This window comes from Anas acuta, chromosome 11 (genome assembly GCF_963932015.1).
Source record: "Anas acuta chromosome 11, bAnaAcu1.1, whole genome shotgun sequence".
Lineage (NCBI taxonomy): Eukaryota > Metazoa > Chordata > Aves > Anseriformes > Anatidae > Anas > Anas acuta.
Genome location: NC_088989.1, coordinates 11172401 through 11191815, shown reverse-complemented (window position 1 = coordinate 11191815; position 19415 = coordinate 11172401). Strand labels below are relative to the sequence as shown.

General features: G+C 46.7%; 1 long non-coding RNA gene across 1 annotated transcript; it reads left to right on the top strand.

Annotated features, from left to right (window-relative positions):
* The first annotated feature begins 2463 nt into the window (after nt 1-2463).
* LOC137862576 (uncharacterized) lies at nt 2464-17773 on the top strand. The gene is made up of 3 exons (XR_011100407.1): nt 2464-2591; nt 15614-15685; nt 16317-17773. It is a non-coding gene; the product is annotated as an uncharacterized lncRNA (long non-coding RNA).
* The last annotated feature ends 1642 nt before the right edge of the window (nt 17774-19415 follow it).

The window sequence follows — 19415 nt, the reverse complement described above, 5'->3', positions numbered from 1 at the left end:
TGCCAATCAGCTCTTCTGCATCACCTTCAATCGGATCTGGCTAGGAGGGCAGCTTGTTAAATGGTTTTGCTGTCCTCAGATGGGCACAGGCACACAGAGAAAACACTTGCCTTCATTTCTTGCTTGCTCTGTCTCGTTATACACCAGACATGAGCAGACCATAACCTGCTGACAAATACATGCTGAAGGTGGGGTGTATACGGACAGGCTGTACTGCCCGTCATGAAGTAAGCTGTGGGACAAAAGGTTTTATTCTGAAAAGAAGATCTTGGTTGAATCGTGTTACTTCCTGCGACAGATGGGTAATCTACAGCAGTTTTGATGAGTGAGTACCAGTAAATGGGTTGTGTGTAGGATTGATTAGTCCCCATGGTTCACCCAGGGCTTTGCAAGTCCTGCAGAGTTTTGCAAGTAAAGAGGATTTTTACTGTGTGTGTAGAGAGGGGATGGAGAAGCTAAAGAATGGGTGGAAAAGAGGCTTAGGAGCATTAATGTTGTCCTCTACCTTACCCCAACTGGCTCCAGACTTTTCCTGTGGTTCACAACTGTGTTTCTTTTTTTGGCTTTTACCTCCTACAGGTAAAAACCCTCCTCTCCTCTCAGTTGTCACTGCCCTGCTTTGCGGATAAAATATCTGCTCTGAGATTATGCCAGCACAAGTCAGCTTGTGTTTACACATGTGGGACCAACATCTGCAGGTGGGGCTGTGCAGGCATGCGAATGCAGATGGTCCATGGCGTGGGTGGGAGGATGGGAGTGTACACTAAAACAGCAGGGCTCACCTCCATGGCCCCTTTGTAACTCATTCTTCAGCCCAAAGTCCCTGGCCAATACTTGTGACATAACGATAATCTCCACAGCAACCTATTACGATTATATAAATAAACCTTTTCAACATTATTACATTGCACAGAGGAGGAACAGAGTGATGAACCACAAGGGGTTGGGGGAAGAAATAGTTGTGTAGACAGTCAAAGACATCTAACTGGCCATGAAGGGAGTAATGACCCTAAATTACATGTAAACAAACAGGGTATTGTTTAAGATCCCTTATCTGTTAATAGCAATAATTAAGAAGATGGAGTCTCGGCTAGTATCCAGATAGACAGTTCTCTTCAGGAAGCTTCTTATGGTTCAGATGGTAGTGTTCAAACTTGCAAGTCAAACCCAGGTTGAACTTTTCTGGATATGGAGAGCTGCTCAGTGCTGGTGGGCAAGACACCTTTTCATGCCTTGTAAAGTATTTATTTCTTCAAATACTTTGGCTTTGGATGAACTTCTTTGTCTCAATATTGAAGTGTGACCAACTTGCATAGACTGGATGGTTTCAAAAGGAATTGTCTTGGTTCCTCAGGTCATCTCTGAGCATCCATGCACAGCTCTCTGGGAGGGGGTGTTATAGTGGGGCCTACCAGTGGGCTGGCTTTCTCAGGATGAGGGCCAAGTAACACCTCAAAGACTGCTCAGGGGAGGCAGAAGAGAAGTGGACAGCTTCCTCATGTCTTCACTTTTTAATGTGAAATGAAAGTCTACATCACCAAATGTGCTTCTTACCTGTCTTCATGTTCCCAGTACTCTCCATTTGCTCTGCCCACTGCCCTGGTCTCCAGACCCTGCCAGATGAAGCCCCTGTACCTCAGGTTTCTGTGTTGTGGCCAGCAACCATAACTGACCAAGGTCCTGCTTCATCTCCCTGAATCCCTTCCTGCCACTGAGCTGCTTCTGGAATCTGAGAGGAATCAATATACAGCAGCACACGGCTTTATTAAACACATCTATTCTCTCTGGATGGCTGCAGAGGACTTCAGTCTCCTGTTCTACGTGTAAATCCTGGCATGGAGTTTTTTCTTCTTCCCTCACCCTCCATTGTGGCTCCACTTTCCATGAAATCCCAGCACGGGATGTACATTGTTCATTTTGCCCGTGATAGCATGATGAAATCCCAGCTCAAACTGGCCACAACAGCAGTTCTGTTGCTAGTTCCACACCACCAGGCTTGACCTCAGCAGAAGACCTTGCCTTCAAGAGCAGTTGGAAACCCAAGACCTGGTGCCTGAGGGTCATTGTGGACACAAACCTGGGTGCATTAGGCTGCAAGAAAAGTAGCCGAGTGAGCAAGTTGTTCCCTGAGCCAGCCGCAAAGGACTCATTAGCCAGCAGCTATTTAGGTAGTGGCACTGCAGCAACTCTCAGCCGGAAAAGGCTGATTTGTGGCAGTTTCCTCTCCACACTGAGAGTGCACTGATCAGGAATATAAATACCGTTAATCCCCAGCGTTAATACCAGCCGCTTTGATCATCTTTCCCCATTATCACTCCCTTGCTGTTAATAAAAGTGATAACCATGGGGGAGAAGGGAAGGGGGACTGGACTAATCAGTTTGCAGTTGGCGATGCTGTAAGTAAACTGTCAGGTCTGGAGATTAGGGCGCTGAGGAAACCCTGGAGAGATGGTGTTAAATAAACACTTTTGTTCATGCAGGTTGGAAAAACGAGACGCCCAAGGCAACCCTGCCTCAGTGACAGTGCCTCTGGACTATGAGGGGGAGCCTAAAATCGAATTTCTACAGGGAACTTTCTTCAGTTTTCTAAGGTATGCCTCCTTTTAATCTGGAGCTCTTGGCTGGGTGGTTTCCAAACTTGCTTGAGTTGTTGGGAAAGGGGCAGGGAGGGCCCTGTGTTCCCAACCAGGTACAGCAATTTGTGGGTTTCTGCTCCATCCTCTTCCTTTAAGTTCACACATGCTCTGAGCCACCCAGCTACATTGGCCTCGGGTCCGGGGTTGTACCAATGAAATCACCCCCAGGCTTTGGAAAGCCTTTTCTTGGGTGAGGAGTGGAGAGAACATATTTCCCTGCACAGATCCTTGCTGATAGCTCAGGCGAACTAGGCAAAACAGATAGTGATTGATAGTATTTGCTTATGATGGTTCCTGATGGCATTTTGAGGAAGAATGGAGAGATAACTAATTTGCTCGCCAGAATCTTAGCTTACCTTTGAAAAAGATAATTGAGTCTCTTGCCTTCATATTCAAAAGATAAATGTGCCTTGAGAATGGCCAATTGTGTCTGATTGTGTCTGCAGAGAGCCTGAGAATAAGGAAAAGCAGGTGCATCACTAGCACATTAGTTACAAACTCTCTTGATAGGCACTTAAGTGGCCCCATTATTAACCAGCCTCTGCAGGACTGAAAGGGCAGGGACATCCCTGCCATGAAAGCGTAAAAGATCTATAGGAAATCACACCTCATTCTGGTCTGAAGGAGTGTCTAACACCATACATCTGGATACAGAGCAGAACCTGGGAGAATACCAACAGCTTTTGTTTTCAGGCTGACTGTGGTTGATGGTGAAGCTGGGAGAGGAATCCAGGAATCCCCAAACCCTGGAAATAGGGCTCAGTGGGAAGGCATAACCCATGTTTTTTGTGTCGAGACCGCTGGGGCTGAGGTCCACCAGAAGAAACAGGGCTAGCCCAGGTTGAATCCAAGCCAAGAGTGTCTCTGCTCCGTCATTGCAGAGCAAGACTGTGAGTGAATGGCCTGCTGCTTGTGGAGGAAGCCATGCCCATGTCCATCTATCAGTGGGAACTCCCAAGCTGGAACAAGGCACCAGCTGGAGTCTGCCCAGTGCTCCCATTCCCTTCTTCCACCTGCTCAGCCCCATCCGCCAAGAGCTCTTCCCTTAGTATTGTTTTCCCTTTTTCCTTTTCCTAGTGGCATCCAGCCCAGAGCTTCCACAGGAAAGGGCAAATGGGCTGGGAGGCATTTTAACAGCAAAAAGCAACTTGCAAGAGCTTTGCAAACTTCTGGATGGGGCCAGAAGGTCTTTTTTTCTGCGGCAGCTGGTCAGAGATAGCAAGAGCAAGATTCGCCTGAACCTTTGATAATTAAACTCTCAGCTGCCGAAGAGCTGGCTGCCTGGCTGCCAGATAAATGCTGTTTCCCTTGAATTAGTGTGGAGCCAAAGTGACATCCAATGGCTGGTTAGGCTCATCAAACTGGCTGTTCTCTACAGCTATCCCAGGGGACAGAGCCCAGGCGGCCATTTGCCAATGGAAAAAGGCAAGTACAAATTCCAGGCACGTATCATCCTGCTGAATTTATCACATCTGCAGTTCAGGTACTTTTAGACTTCCTGATGTCATAATACTCCTTTATACAAGAGCTTTCAGGGAAAGCTCCCAAATATGCATTAGACGGAGATGTAATAAGACAGGTCCTGTATATTAAATAGCTACTGCCAGCTCAAATTCAGTCCCAAATTTAGGGTTGAAATGAATGAACTATTACAAAGCCTGACACCATCAGAAACATTGCTGCACAATTTATTTTTTGGACAGGAGTTGGAAGAAAAATTGTGGGGGTGCTATTTCTTTAGGAGAAGGGAAGTGCCACCTGCAGGGCCTGCAGACGGGGCTGGAGAGTGACAATCTGAGAGCCGGCACTGATAAACGTGGGACTAACACCGAGCCTCATCCCCCAAGCTGAGAGAAATTGAAAATGCAAACAAAGAGGTAGAAAGAGCGGAGAGCAAATTGGTTTTCAAAAACTCTTCCTGTTTCAGTCATCTCAGGTGCTGCTGGATTCCGAGTCCCAGAAGTGTGGCAGTGATTTTTAAGCTGACAAGGTCCCCTATGCGCCAGCTGAATGTGTCAGGACAGAGAATTATTATTTCAAAGGCAATGAAAGGAGGGATACAGTTTGTTAGATGCCAGGCAGTGTCCCTGCTTGCTAAGAAAGGGCAATGTTAGGATGGACTGAAGAGCAATGTTAAGATGGGGCTAAAGAGCTGCCCAGGAAAAGATGACACTGAGAAAGATACAGACACCAGCAGTGGGCAAGTTGCTCATCCCACAGGGTGGTGAGAGGGGAACAAATCTTTGTCATTTCCTTATTTTATTTTATTTTATTTTATTTTATTTTATTTTATTTTATTTTATTTTATTTTATTTTATTTTATTTTATTTTATTTTATTTTGTTTTGTTTTGTTTTGTTTTGTTTTGTTTTGTTTTGTTTTGTTTTATTTTATTTCAAATTAATGTCCTCCCAGGGTGAATGCAGGGATACTAACTGCTTCCTTAGGTAGCGTTTCTCTTTGCTGGGCCCTGATGCTGAGAGGTCTCTGACGTAGGTGGGAAGGGTGGCGAGGGCTGGAGGAGCTGAGCTGGATGTGGCACGTCCCCCAGCGAGCTCAGGGAGTGAGGAGAGGAGAGGGCTCTGCGCTGGCATCGAGTGATGGAGGAGGCTGGGTGGGCTGCCAGGAAATGGTTCCTCTCTGTTGTTATTGAACACCTACTCACCAGGGCTGAAGGATCACCTGGTGTTTAAATATTAAATATCAGTAAATCAGCTGAAGGAGTGCCTGTCCAAGAGCTGATGAATGTGTGCTGGTGAGGGCTGTGCTCAGGGCCGCCTGCATCTGCAGTCTCCCCCTGCTCACATGCCCCCTGCACATGCACGTGTTGGCGTGGGGGCTGTGCATGGACAAATTATGAAGGCTACTTGCACTGACTTTTTGCTTGAGAAAGAGGAGATAAAAGCTTCCAGTCCCAGCAATTCAGCACTAAAACATCTATTTCAGCACAAGCCACAATGCGCCTCGGTGCTGGGAACATATATTTGTCTGCAAATCAAAACCTGTTCTTTCAAAACCATATGTCATTGACGGATCAGCCCAGCTAATGCTGGGCTTTCTTTTGTGAAGGCCAAGCTGGAGGTAAGAGTTTTGATTTGCGTTTGCTGCTTTTAGAGCCGGGAAGAGTTTCGCTCCCAGCAGTGCTCTGTTTGGCCACCGGTACAGAGCATTGCAGCCCATGGTGATGCCATGTGAGACCATTACATCTTGGCTGACCTGCCCTGACATTTGGATGTTCAGCAGTGCCAGCTCTTTGCTTGCAGGAGGGAGAGCTTGTTTGCCTGACCCTACCAGGGACTGGAAGGGCAACTAATGTTGACTAATGTCAAGTGGCTCTGCTACACACAAAAAGGGTCTCCTGAGACCCCCGCTAGCATGACTCACAATTAGAGCCAGCAAAGCTATAGATTTTCATTAGCAAAAGTGTTTTTCCTAGTGAAGGACTTTGAAAGAGATCCAAACTGATGCGCTGAGGGTTAGGTAGTCTGGTGAAGCTTTTAGAGGAGAAAGACTGGCAGCAGCTAGCATTTAACACACATGAGGAACTTAAAATGGCCATTCCCTGGTTCCTATATTCTGCTTAACTCAGGCAGCCTGCTGGGGTAACAAAAACACTGCAAATCAAAGATATCACTGGTAGCAGTAGAACAATAGTTGCCATGTGCTGCTGTACCCAAACTTCACCCAGATAGACAGTCCATCTTCTCTAGCAGTCATCACCAAAAGCTGGAAAAACAACTTAAAAAAATGAACCCAGTCATTGGATAACAACCTTCCTAAAAGAGCAGAGGTCCACTGTCCTCTGTGGCCGGGAGATAACCATGACGAGCAATTAGCACACGAAAGGTGGCATCAGACTCTGCCCTCCTTTATCTACCTCAGTTTTAACTCCATGTCTGGGGCCTCCTGCGGCAGCAGAAATTATTCCACGCCCCCGTCACTTTGTGGCTGCGCGATGCCCTGGTATGTGAGAGCTTATGTTTATACCTCAGCTTTACTGTCTTTCCTGGAGAGCTGAATTTTCTCTTGGTGAAAGCAACAAAGCTCCATGGAAAAGCAACAGCTCCGAGGGCTGTGCTGATTTACTTCAGGCAAGTTGCTGGCTCAGTTTTCTATTTTATGCTCTGGGGATATTTTTACTCTGTACCTCCACCGCGGCCTCCAAGCAAATTCAGTTTTAAACTCATCACCGCAGGGGTCTCCTAGTTATGTCCCTGGATTGAAAGCACAGCTGCTGATGGTACCACAGTATTCTCTCATCACAGGCGATTTTGAGGGTAACTGCCCCAGAAGGTGGTTTGCCGGTGTGGGAAATCTGAGCGATCTCCTTCCTCTCTTATCAGTCCTCTTCCAAGTGGGTGATGGCTTTGCTTCTCCAGGATGGAAAGACACTGGCCTAATTGCTCTGGAAAAAACTTTCAGCCAAAGTAAAGCATGAAAAAATACCCAGAAAAGCCTGACCTTCTCCTAGCCTGTTCCCTTGGTAACCATCACCTTGCTGTTACGGTATTCAAAGACAACTTTTAAACTTTTCAGAGAATATAACAAGAAGGCATTCAGGCAGGGTCAGAAGGAGCTGGGAAATGAGTTTGCTTTGCTCCCAGGCAGAGGCAAGGTGTCAGGCAGGGAGGTGCCAGGCAAGGGGCAGGTTGCTATTCCCTCCTCTGGGGACCGTGAGCTTGTTTTGGGGGAGATACGAGCATGGCTAGGGTGCTCTCTCCCTTCCCTCCCAATTCCCCTCTTGCAGAGTCGGGTTCGAGGATGGAGTCTGCTTGGGGCTGGCTCCCTGACACCTCCCAGTTAAGCACTGAGAGAAGGATTTTTTTCCATTTCAGTGAAACAGTGTTCTCTGCCTGCTCTAGCTTCTTGTAAGGGATGGTTTCTGCACGGTGGTTTCCTGCTCTGTTCTCCATGCAGGGTAGCACACAGCTACCTGCCTCGGGTGTGGGTTGGTGGGGGCTCTCAGACCTGGGGTTGTAGAATCTGTGCCTTTCCTCTGGAGGCTTTGGCAACCAAAGTAGATTGTGGAGTCGGGCACTGTTCCTTGAACCATTTTGGACCCTTTCTTCACAGCCGCTGGTGTGCTGCACCAAAGCATCCCAGCAACAAACCCACACTTACATTGCTCCTTCCGGAGGATATCCCAGGAGGACTAATTTTAATGCAGGCAATTTCTTTGTATTAGTCTGGGAATACATAGAAATCTTCACCTTCTTTAGCTTTCTTGCATCAGGAGAGGACAGAAAACAGGCCAGCAGAACTGAGATAGCAAATTCACATTGATAGAGAGGTCCTGATGCATCTAAACAGTATCTTACCGAGTCAGACTGCAGGATGGGTATCTCCCAGCTGCTGCAAAGAACAAATGCAATGGGAACATCTTGTCTAGATGGCTGTCCAGGATCCTCCACTTGTCATTGGAATATATACACAGCAACCTACAGTTGCCAGTTACTATTGCCTTGTGTCCGCCATGCATATTAAAAGCACAAGCCCGCACAAACCTCTACTCTGTCACTGCAGATATACAATACATATAAAATGTACTCCTGTATTTATTCATAGGTACATGCTCATTTATCAAAGAGGCAATCTCTGTTGGCGTCAATATAATAAAGGGTCTCTCAAAGCAGTACTGCCAGGAGCCCTTTTTCCCCAGGGACTGTAATGCTGTCATGAATATGACAACAAGTCAACATGGGATAATGCTGCATCAGAGGGCAATAATTCTGGGGACATGAAAGGCTCTGTAAATGCAGGTTTAGGGACATAGGAAGTAATACAAGCACAGTGACTTCCATTGCTCTCTTCAGGGGAGAGTGTGCAGTTATGTATTAGGTATCCCCTCTGTTTTGTCTACCATCCAAGGCAGGGGGAGCATGGAAGGTGTAAGTGACATTTCCCCTGCCTTGCAACAGGTATTGATAAGCAAGGGAAACCACACCTGAATTTGCTTGAACTGCTCCTGTGTGCTGGGCTCCATACCTCACAGCAGGTTAGCACCTTCAGGAGCTGGTTTCCTCAGCGGAACCAGGCAGATGGGAGCATGCTCCAACCTGAAAACTGCATGAATTTTCTTGTCGTTGCAAGCTTGGGCTGGACTTACTTTTGGTGTAGCCCAGTGGTGGTCAGTTAGGCCCTCATGGACGGACTTTCTTTGAGCACAGGAAAGCAGTAAACCAGTGCTCTGGTTTCTGTTCCTCATGCAATAAGGCTCTTGACATGGAGTTGGTGTGACCAGGTGGGGTAACAGAGCAATCAACCATTTCACGCTCACTCCTGCATTAAAAGGAGGCCTCAGATCCCTTCTCATGTTCATAGGGAAGCATTACTTGTTCTGAAGCCATTATAGAGCTATGGATGATTTATGGTTTCATGTGGAGAGCACACAGGACCCCTGTGTTCCCATGTCCATGAGGAGGCCGGCCTCTGTTTGTCACTGGAGTTCACCACTTGGGAGTCTGCTTGGATGATTTTCTCCATCTGACAGTGAGGCATTGGCTGTGGTTTGGGATTGCTTCTCTGTGTTTATGCTGTGGTCAGACTCATGAGGTTTTGATCATTTCCTTTTGATTCTTGTGTATTTGGCCAAGCACCGCGTCTTTGTAAAAACGCTTGCAGATCTTGACACTTCATAAACATGAATGAGAATGATGATTTGGATCAGGGTTGGTAGGATGTGCAATGCCTCCCTTGCTCTTTCACAAAGTTATTTGGTGGGGCGGGAAACCAGGTCTCGCTTTTCTCCATCCCTGGCAATGCTTGTACTGCCTTGGTGGAGTAAAATTTTTTCTCAAAACTGTTGTGTGGTCTTCGATGCTGGAGGATGCAAGGACCTGGTCACTGGGTGTTTATCCTCACTACATCATTGTGAGATGGGGCCATGCTGTTTTATCAGCACAGGTACTGTGGTGGCAGGAGAAGAAATGAAGATCAGTGAAGCAACACACCAAAGATTTCATAAGGAATCTGGGACAGAGTGCAGATTTTGACCTGGTTTTCTGTGGGTCATTTCTTCTTGCTGGCTGGATGCCTGTAAGACCCAGTTTTGCTTTTCTGAGTATAACTGCTTCGTGACACAGAAAGTATTTCGGTACTGTTTCCTATGGCACCCTGCAGCTGGCATGAATTATGAACTTAAGCTGACAGAAAGACCATCTTGAAATGGCTGTCACCTGGCAAAGACCAGAAAAGCTTGCATATGAACTGTCCTAAGGTGTTTTACCCCTTCCCCATCACAGTGACAAGTGCATTGCGTCCTGGCAGGGCAGCAGCATCCCAGGGACCATCGGTGCCAGCCAGCCTCCACAGAGCAAACGGCACGTGGTCTCAGGGAATGCTTTCAAGCAGCCGTCTGGCAGAAGAGGATTCATCCAGATGAGCCTGAGAATTTATATGCACAGCTGATATTGCTGGAAAGCAGAACTGGCATGGGAATAGCTCACAAAATGGGAATGCAGGGGAATCTTCTACAAAGGCTTTTATCTCACGAACAATTCAACCAGCTTGGGTGCAGCACGAAAGAGGTATGTGCACTGAAGCAGGGGAGGGAAATGGGACTGCTTCTGCTTCTGTTTATATACCTGAGAAGCCACCCTAATGATAAATAATTGCAAATAATAATCACAATATCAAAAACAGAAAGGGCAAAGAAGGAGCAGCTCCCTCCCTCCCCCTTCTCTAGTGCTGGTGTTTGAGATGTCATCTGGATATGAAAGCTGAGCCTGTTTCCAGTGGAAGGAGGATGGCAGTCAGTGTATCTTTATCACAATCTCTTTCATGCTCTAGTGAGCTTTCTACCCCGTGCAGCAGCAGCAGCACAGACAGAGATGCCAACCTGTCTCTGAGCAAACGGAGAGATTTGGGCTGAAGCCTCAGCTGATTCAATGAAGATCCCTTGGGTGTTTTTCCAAAGTTGGCTGATGGTTGCTTTCCATCCCCCTCCTGCCTTGTGCTAAGGCACCTGATGGCCAATGCCTTTTGCCAGCTGAAAGGTCACTGTTTTTGTGCATGGAAGAATTATCAGGTTCATCATCTTCTGCGGATTATAATGCTCTTTATCCTTTTTATCTGCTTCCTGCAACCTCAGCACCAGAGTCTGAGCTTGGAAGGGAAGATCGAAAGCACAGATTGCTTTTAACACTGCAGAAAAAATGTCATGCTCTAGCAGGGTGTTGCAGGGTTCTGGTCCAGCCATGATGTCAGAAGCCTGCTGTGTTGCTGTACTGACCCTGATGTGAATCCCCTGAGGGTGAGCTGGGACCAGATCTTAATTCCCAAGAGGTCCCTGCAACAACAAGCATATAAGTAGCTGACATAGATATGAACCCCACTTTCCCAAAAGGTTGACTCCTGCCCCTCCTTCATCAGCAGAAACTTCTCCCTGGAATTTTTAGAATTTTCTTTCATGTCATCAGCTTTAAATTGCTGCTCAGTTATTTTGGAGAAACTGGTATCAGTGAGAACTGCAAAGAAGACCTCAGAAGAAGTGCTGGCAAATGTCACGGTCCCAGATAATGAATCATACATCAGTCTTCAAGTGTGGAAATATTCCCCATGAACACAGTGCTGACACAGAGCTGGGATGCGTGCATGTGACTCTGAGTCCTTTTGTTCAATGTGAGGACCTTTCTCTTTGCTTTTCCACATCAGTGATCAGTCAACAACAGAAGGAAATATTAATTAGAAACTTCTGTAATGCCTTCTTTAGCTTTCATCCTCTCAATTTCTGCCCCTGAATCTTTTCTGCAGTCCCCATGCCCCAGGCTTTGAGCACGATCTGATGGCTCCATGGAGCTCTTCTGAGCGGAGTTCATTTCGGCTGAAACAGGATACACGGAGGAAGGAAGGCAGAGCAGCGGAGAGCAGCGCTGAAGGAGAATTGGTTGACAAGGAGAAGTATGTGGAAGCAGATGAGGAGCACTTGGGACTTTGGATGAAAAGTAGTTCATCCCTTCTCAGCCCATTAATAAGTTAATAACTTATCAGAGATTAACTTAACACCTTGAGGCACAGAAGACATTGCCTTGTTCTCACATTAGCTTGGCTCTATTGTAATTCCTTTATCTTACCTTTTTTTCCCCCCTCAGCTATTGCATACTCACCTGGGGCCACACTAATATAACAGCATAAGATTCAATTACAAAAGACTACAATAAGAGTGCAAAATTCTCTTCCTGACATGCTGAATCAGTGCTCAGAAGCATTAATTATTGAGTGGCTAGCAGATTTTTTATTTTTTTTTTTAAGTTACAGTGGAAAAAAAGGAAGAACCCTATGGCACCTCCTGTGCACTCAGCATCTGTGCTCCTGCGTAGGAAGTCACTGGCTTTGTTGACTCTTGAGGCAAAGCACAGGCAGGAGAACAGGGACAGGAGAGGAGGAGCCAGGAGAAGATGGGTTGTTAAGAAGGAAAGGGGGGGGATATGGGGAAAGAGTGCAGAGCTGGCATGGCCCCTCCTGAGGAAGCAGCGCCCTGGGTATATTTGGCTCCTTTTATTTTCCTTAGTCTAAGCACAAGGTTGTTTTTTTTTTCTCACAAAGGAGAGTGAGGAGCCCATCTGGGGGAAAGATAAAAGTCTGGCCACTGGGTCTCAGCTCCGCATGGATGGGGAATATCCTTATCAGCCCATTTGATGTCTTCCTGAGAGCCTCAGTATTGTGTCCAGCACTCAAACATCCCCATCCCTATCACCAGAGCTGCCAGTACCTCGAGCTTATCTCCTTGTTACAGGAGCCTCCATCTCTAGAGCACCTAAGCACATTTTACATGGTATCAACAGAGAGAACAAAGTGGCCCATCCTTTCACTGGCAGCTTCAGAGAAGCTGGGGCTTTGAGGGGACCATGGAAATTCATCTGCTCTTTCTTATCTGGCAAGGTGCTTGCAGATCGTGGCTTTGAGGCAGAGTAATGGGAGATGCTTATGCTCCTGCTCTTTATTTTGTGTACCAAAAAATATGTCAGGATCCAGATGGGTTAACACGCCTTCTTTTATCCACACTAAGTCATGGAGTTTAACCTCTCCCGGTGCCTCCTCATTCTCAGCTACAGATGGATTAGGTACACTAGAGCTAAAGAAATATTTTTGCTGCACAGATCCAAGTTTAGCTCCCAGCTTCCTTGGAGCAAATCTAAAGAAACAGCACAGCTCGGGGCATGGGTTTGCCCAGGATATCCCAGCAGACAGGAAGGGTTGGCCAGTTATTTCAGCTGAAGCTGCTCTCAACTCACAGATGCCACTGCAGAGTTACATGAAGATGACAAAGACCAGATGCAATTCCCTCATCTTTCTGTCATGCCTCCCAATTTCTATATTTAAACACATGTATTCTGTGGGGATGAAGATTTGGCTTCGGGACACATGCACAGCACTGCTGCCCCGCATGGTTTTAGTCTTGTGCTGAGATGCACAGTGACAAAATAAACACCGTGTGAGTGAAGAGGATGACATCAGGATTACAAGCAGTGTTAAGGGAGACAGAGCCGCCTTTCACAGATGATATTTGCATGTGTAACACAGGCTCCAAAGACTCCTATCGCCTTCCTCCACTGACAGCATCGTGTGTTAAGCATTAAACATATGGCTCTACTTAAAGCAGGGGCCAGGCTCCCCGGGCAGGGTGAGGATTTCCTGCGGTTGCCCCTCGTCCTTTGTGGATGAGAGAATTTGGCAGAGGCTGCAAGTATGAGCTGGGAATGAGATCCGATGGCGGTGCACAGCCCAAGCCTGCCCACAAGTGTCACACCTCGCTGTTCACTGGAGACGGCCGTGTGGCAGGGCGAGCAGCCACGGACCTGGCCTCGGAGGAGCACAAGCCGAGGAGAAACCCACCCTGGGGTTTAAACAGAGGGGATGAAACAGGCGTGTTTGGTTGGGTGGCAGCACTCTTAGAGGCTAAAGATCAGGCCAAGGCTGCTTTTTTGCAGGCAGAATAAATGGCACTCCATAACGATCTTAATTGGGCTAAAACACGAAATTTCATGGTATATGCTTTTCTGCAGATCTGGATGGATTTGAGCTGAAAATCATATAATCAAATGAACTGTGTGCTGGTGAAAGATGGCATGGCATGCCCGCTCTCCTTTCACACAGCAGCAGAGGCAGTGCAAAGACAGCTTCACCCCCACCCAGGTATATATCAACCCGAAATGATGAGGTTAGTAAAAATTTGTGACCTCATCTTTCCTGCATATCTCTGCTGGGACATGCATAGTGTGTTATCCTTTATTTTATTTTATTTTATTTATTTTATTTTATTTTATTTTATTTTATTTTATTTTATTTTATTTTATTTTATTTTATTTTATTTTACTTACTTATGTGCTGTCTGCAAGCTTATGTTACACAGGACCTAGCAGGCATCTGATGATGGTTATTTCCCTTTGCACCTTGGGAGATGGACTGGATTTTGTCTGGTGACTAAAAATGAAAGGCTCTGCATCTCATTTCTTATTCCCTGAGGCATCGATTTTGGTATTCTATAGAGTTGTGGATCTGAATGGAGATTGCTCCGTTGTCCTTATCCATTCCCCCAGAATCAGACAGAGAAAACTACAAGGTGTGACCATCACTGCAACAAATCAAATATGCCTCCTCAGGGAAGTCACCAAAAGTACAAAATCCCCTCACCTCTCCCTTTCTCCTCCTTTTCTTCCTCTCTTTGCAATCTTGGTCTCTCTCCCCTGAATGATGTTGCAAGGCTTTGTGTTTAATTAAGACACATTGTCCAACCAATTGGGAAGCAGGAAATAGCAGGAGATGTTTTACAAATAGGAACAATTCTTGTTCATTATCCCTTAATTGAGGCAACAAAAAGGTGCTGGAAAACATCCATCAGATGCACATTCATGTACATCATCAGAGAGGATTGGATTTAGGAACTCACAAAAGCAACATCGAATGTTCCAATCAAGAGTTATACAGACAACAGGGAAACAAAGAATCGGAGACACAAATACATCAGAATTAGCCCAATTACAGATTATATATTTCTGGAAAACACACTCCCTGGCTCTCCTCCAGGATTTTCTTATTTCATACTCTTTTTTTTTTTTTTTTGTCATTCCTGTCTGTGTTACAAAAGCCAATGTTGCTTGTCTCTCCTTTACTGGCTCTCAAAGCTTCTTGTGAGGAGGAGGGTATTGTTCTGGAGAGTGTTATAGAGGTGTGTAGGAAACATGCAAGCAAAAGTCTGGAAACTTTCACCCCAGTTTTATCTCCGGGGGCTCTGGAGCTGACACATCGTTCAACTTTTTCACCCTTGTTCTTTCACATTCTGAAGTTCAGCTGCTCTTCTAAGCCACTGTTCTTGTGCAGAAGAGATAAATAACATAAGAGAACCTGCTGAGGGAAAGATTTTGAGCCTGGAAGGCCAGGAAATCTCGTTACCCACTTAAGTATGCATTTTAAAGCTTGCTTGGCCTGTTTCTGAGCTCATTTACACTCTAACACTGTGGCACCCGCAGAGTCAGTCTTTATTCCCACCGGTCTGTTAGGCTCAAGTTCTTTGGCTTGTCATTTTTTAAAAGGTGCCTTGAGTTTTAAATGAGGGACAGAATGTGCCATGGGCCCTCAAGATACCTACTGAAAGGTATGTGCACATCGATGCTTCCTGGAAGGGAAGCCACCAGCAGGAAAAATGGCATCATACCTCATTGGACTGTAGTAATAGACCAAAACATGACAGGATACTGTTAAAAAATGCTTGTGATCGGTACCCACAGCTGTCGAGCTAATTATTCTTTCTGTCTTGTCATAGATACTTATATGGTCCCTAGGGTACCTCAGCGTTTCACAATCGCTAATATAGTTCTCTTCACACACTCCTGAGAGACACCTATCTGCTGCTGCCTCCTCCTCTCCTTCATCCCACCGGGATGGCCGAGGGAGGTGGAGGCTCAGCAGACTATTCCAGCGCTGCGCACAGCGATGTTTTCCCTCGAGTAGCACACATTTCACCAGCTTCATGTATTTCAGCATCCAATGTGGAATTGAAGCTCTCACCATCTATGGAAGGAGACAGGAAACACCAGAGATGAAATCTGAAAGGTAGGGAGAGTTGTTCCCTGGAAGGGAGCCTCATGTGGGCCAAATCCCCTGACTCCTAGGGATGGTGAGCCCCAGCAGAAGCATCCCAAACTGTGGTGCACAGTGATGCAGTGGGTGCATGTCCCTATGATTTGTGAAACCATGCACAGTGGCAGAGCATCTCCCCAGCAGCCTGGGGGTGACTTCGGAGAACCTGAATCCCAACCTGAAGATGTCCTTGGCAGGACATTGCTCAGTTCCCAAGGAGACTGTACAATACCCAGGTGAGGTTTTCCTTCTGGAGCTGCCCTGGGGAGGATGAGGCTGCAGTCTGGCTCTGTGCCCTGTTTTGTCTGTGAGCTCCCCAGAGCGGCTGTGTCTTTGCCTTTAGTGAAAATTTCCCTCATGATTTTCCCCTGTGCTTCCTCCAGCAGCTGCTGTCGTTTCCCTCTGTTGTCCCCACAAGCCCTCCCCTGCCTTGTTTTGAAATCCCCACTGCCTACCGTGGAAAGTGTTTGCATTGTAGCTGGCATTTGTTGATTTTCTTTAGGTGGCTCAGGGCTGCAGGCATTCCTCATTACTTTTTTATTAGCCAATTTGAATACTCATTTAGCCTCACTAAGCGTGTGATGGTTTTTAATTCTTCCTTCAGAGGCATCTGCGCAGAGCCTGTCCTTGGTCCTCAGCAATAACACAGGATCCCACACAGTGAAGCTGAGTCGAGAGATGATAGCTCACTACACAAGACCAATCCGTCTGGGCTTGCTTCACATGGATGACAAGGCAAAGGCCTTTCTTTGTTTGTCCCTTGCCTTCCTGTACAACAAGACTGCCAGAAATCGCAGCAGAGAAATACATTGCAGGATAACAAGGTACATCGTGCAGGACAAACATCTTTCCAAAATCCTTTATAAAATTAAATAACTCAAAGTGGCAAGACCATAGATTATATAAATTACTGAAATGGTAGAGTGGAGACGGTTGATGAAGATTAAATTGTCATTCAACTATAAGGCTAATAAGAGCTAGGGAAAGGAAAAAAAAAAAAAAAAAAAAAAAGATTATAACCACAATGCATAAAAAACAAGCAATCAGCAGAGAAATGTTGCATTTTGACATCCAGTTCCCATGCACTTGTCTTGGACCTGCTTTTCAGATCTGCTGAGTACCAAGAACTGACAAGACAGACAGTAAGTTTTTCCTTTCAGAAACCAAGCTGAAGGAGGGAGGTAGGAAGGGGACACAGGATGGGAGGGGACCTGGTCCTGCCATTCCTCAGGTTGCAAGGCCCAGTGAAGAATTGTGTCCCAGGGATGGACATAGTCACGTTGCAATATAACCAGCTTCCGAGTGGAGAGGGCTGCCCACGTCCCTCCACCCCCCTGAGAGGCTCTGGAGGCATTGTTGGGATGGGAAAGGAGGGAGCATGAGCACCACGGCTGCCTGAGCTGTGTCGCCGTGGATAAATATGAACCCTCGGTCTCCTCGCCTATTAGTCTGGCAGTTTGCTCAAGCACTAAATCCACTTGCACACAAAAAAGGTACATTCTGCTGCTTTTTCAAGTGTCTTGGATTCCATTGTGTACAAATTTACAAATGAACTGCTTGAGTGTTGACTAACGCTGCAGCCTGCAGTCAAGGTAAGAGCCTATTTATTTATATGCTCTTCAAGGACATGAAGACGCTGTATTTGTACAATCTTCCAGTAGGTGCACAGCACACAGCCTAACAAACAGTTACCTGCCGCGGCCATGTTTCGGAAGAGGACGATATATGAGACCCTCAAGGAAAACACACTGCTTAGCCAGCGTCTGCTGGCAGGAAGGTCATGCTACGCCTTTTGATGATGGCAGAACTGCAAATGTAGAAAGAAGGATTTTTTCCCACACTGTCACTTTGATTGGACGTGTGTCCAGGAGGTTGCTCAGGACATACAGCTGAGCTGTGCTGGGAGCAGAACATCCCAGCTGCTGTGTGTGCACAGCACCCACTCATTTAAATGAGGCTGTGTGTTTGCAATCGATGGGACTGTCTGATCCCTGGATGGTAGGGAGCTCTCTTTTTCTATTTCCTGCTGATATTTACTTCAAAGGTGCATGACCACACGGATGGCCCTAATAACAAGAGCCACAAAGAAAAATTAATAAAACTCTGAGTGTGTTTTACCCTGAGATCTCATGGTGCTTGACAAAGGAAAGGCATCATCAGTTCTTTTTATATGGGGGCAGAAAGAGGTGAAATGATTTATTTATCCATGCTCCTGCAGTGAATCAGTAGTAAAGCAGGGAGCTGGACCTTTCCAGCTGTGCTTTGAGCCTTCCTAAAATGCCCATTGGAACAGTCCTAAAACACTTACCCTTTGAGAGTGCATCCTGCCCCTGCTGCTTTGTGTAGAAATTAGCCCTGTGAAGAACAGCTCACCTTTGCATTGGCCAGGGCTAGAGCAGACAAAGGGAAGAGATTTGGTATTTTAGAGCACATCGGTTTAAGTTTGTGACCAAAGAAGTAGAAGAGCACACAGAAAGGGCACAGACAAGATGGGAAGTGGAGACTGCAAGGTTGGTGGATCTTGGCTTGAAAGCCAATTGTTTAAACTTACTCCCCCTGCATGTAGAGAAGCACCAAGGGCTGTGGCTCATGGCCAAGCACAGCAGTTCTTGGGGAAAGCCTGGGTGCTGCAGAAGCAGGGATGATGGCATGAAGGGAGGCAGGATTGCCTGCTCTCTGGTGTCTCACAGGAGCTGATCAGGGATGCCTGGCCTCGTGTGGGGCAAGGGATCGAGGAGCAGGGAAGGACATGCCTTTGGTGAGAGTTGGTGGCAAGGGCTTCTGCTCAGCTTGATATCTGGGTGTTCCCTCAGCCCCAAAGCTTTTGGAGGCTTCAGGTGGATCTGAAAGTCCTTCTGCCTGGCCTGCGGGTTTATCTGCATTCACAGCACAAGGCCTTGCTGTCATTAAGGCCACAGCCATACTCAGCCTCTCGGCCTTTTCATCACAGCCATGCTCTTCAGGGCAGTGTTGAAGGCTGGGCTGGGGTTTGCTGGGGTGTGAGGGATCATGCTGGGGAGAGGAGCCAGGAGAAGAAAGGCCAGAAGGGCTGGTGGGGATGTACCCACTTGGGAACAGCAGCATTGCAGTGCCTCCTACCACTGTACCCCTGGTGCTGCAGGCTCTGTGTACCTGGGGTACTTACCCCAGATAGTTAGCCACTGCCAAATACTTAATTACACAGGGAAAGATATCACTTAGGCCGAGACGGCTTCATTAAGGAAGCTGCAGAAATCATTGCCCTCTACCCCCAGGCTCTGTGAAGGAAAATCCTGCTGATCGAGGCAATCAAGTCTGGAGGGGCCAGGAAGCTGCCGAGCCCCTGGTTAGCAGAGGATTTTGAGGCAGGCACGCCTGCGTCTGGGCATTAGAGCATCAGCGTAACCGAGCTTCCAGGCAGTTTAAATAGGTGCCGTGAGCTGATTGCAAAATGTCCTCTGTGCAGCCCGGAGCCCTCTCTCTGCATCCCCACATATTTCATTCATGGGGATGAGACAGCAATGAATTTGCCATTCATTAACAACAAATAATATCTCTCTATCTATCTTGGGTAAGGGTGGTTGCAGAATTGCTCTTTCACTTTCATTTTATAGGGTTCCCTGTGATAAATTTAGCTTGTAAAGGGTGATTAAGACACTTCATTATGTTTTAATGTGTCTGTAGGTCTATGTCTAATAGTAACACTCACTCTGGAGCTCTCTGG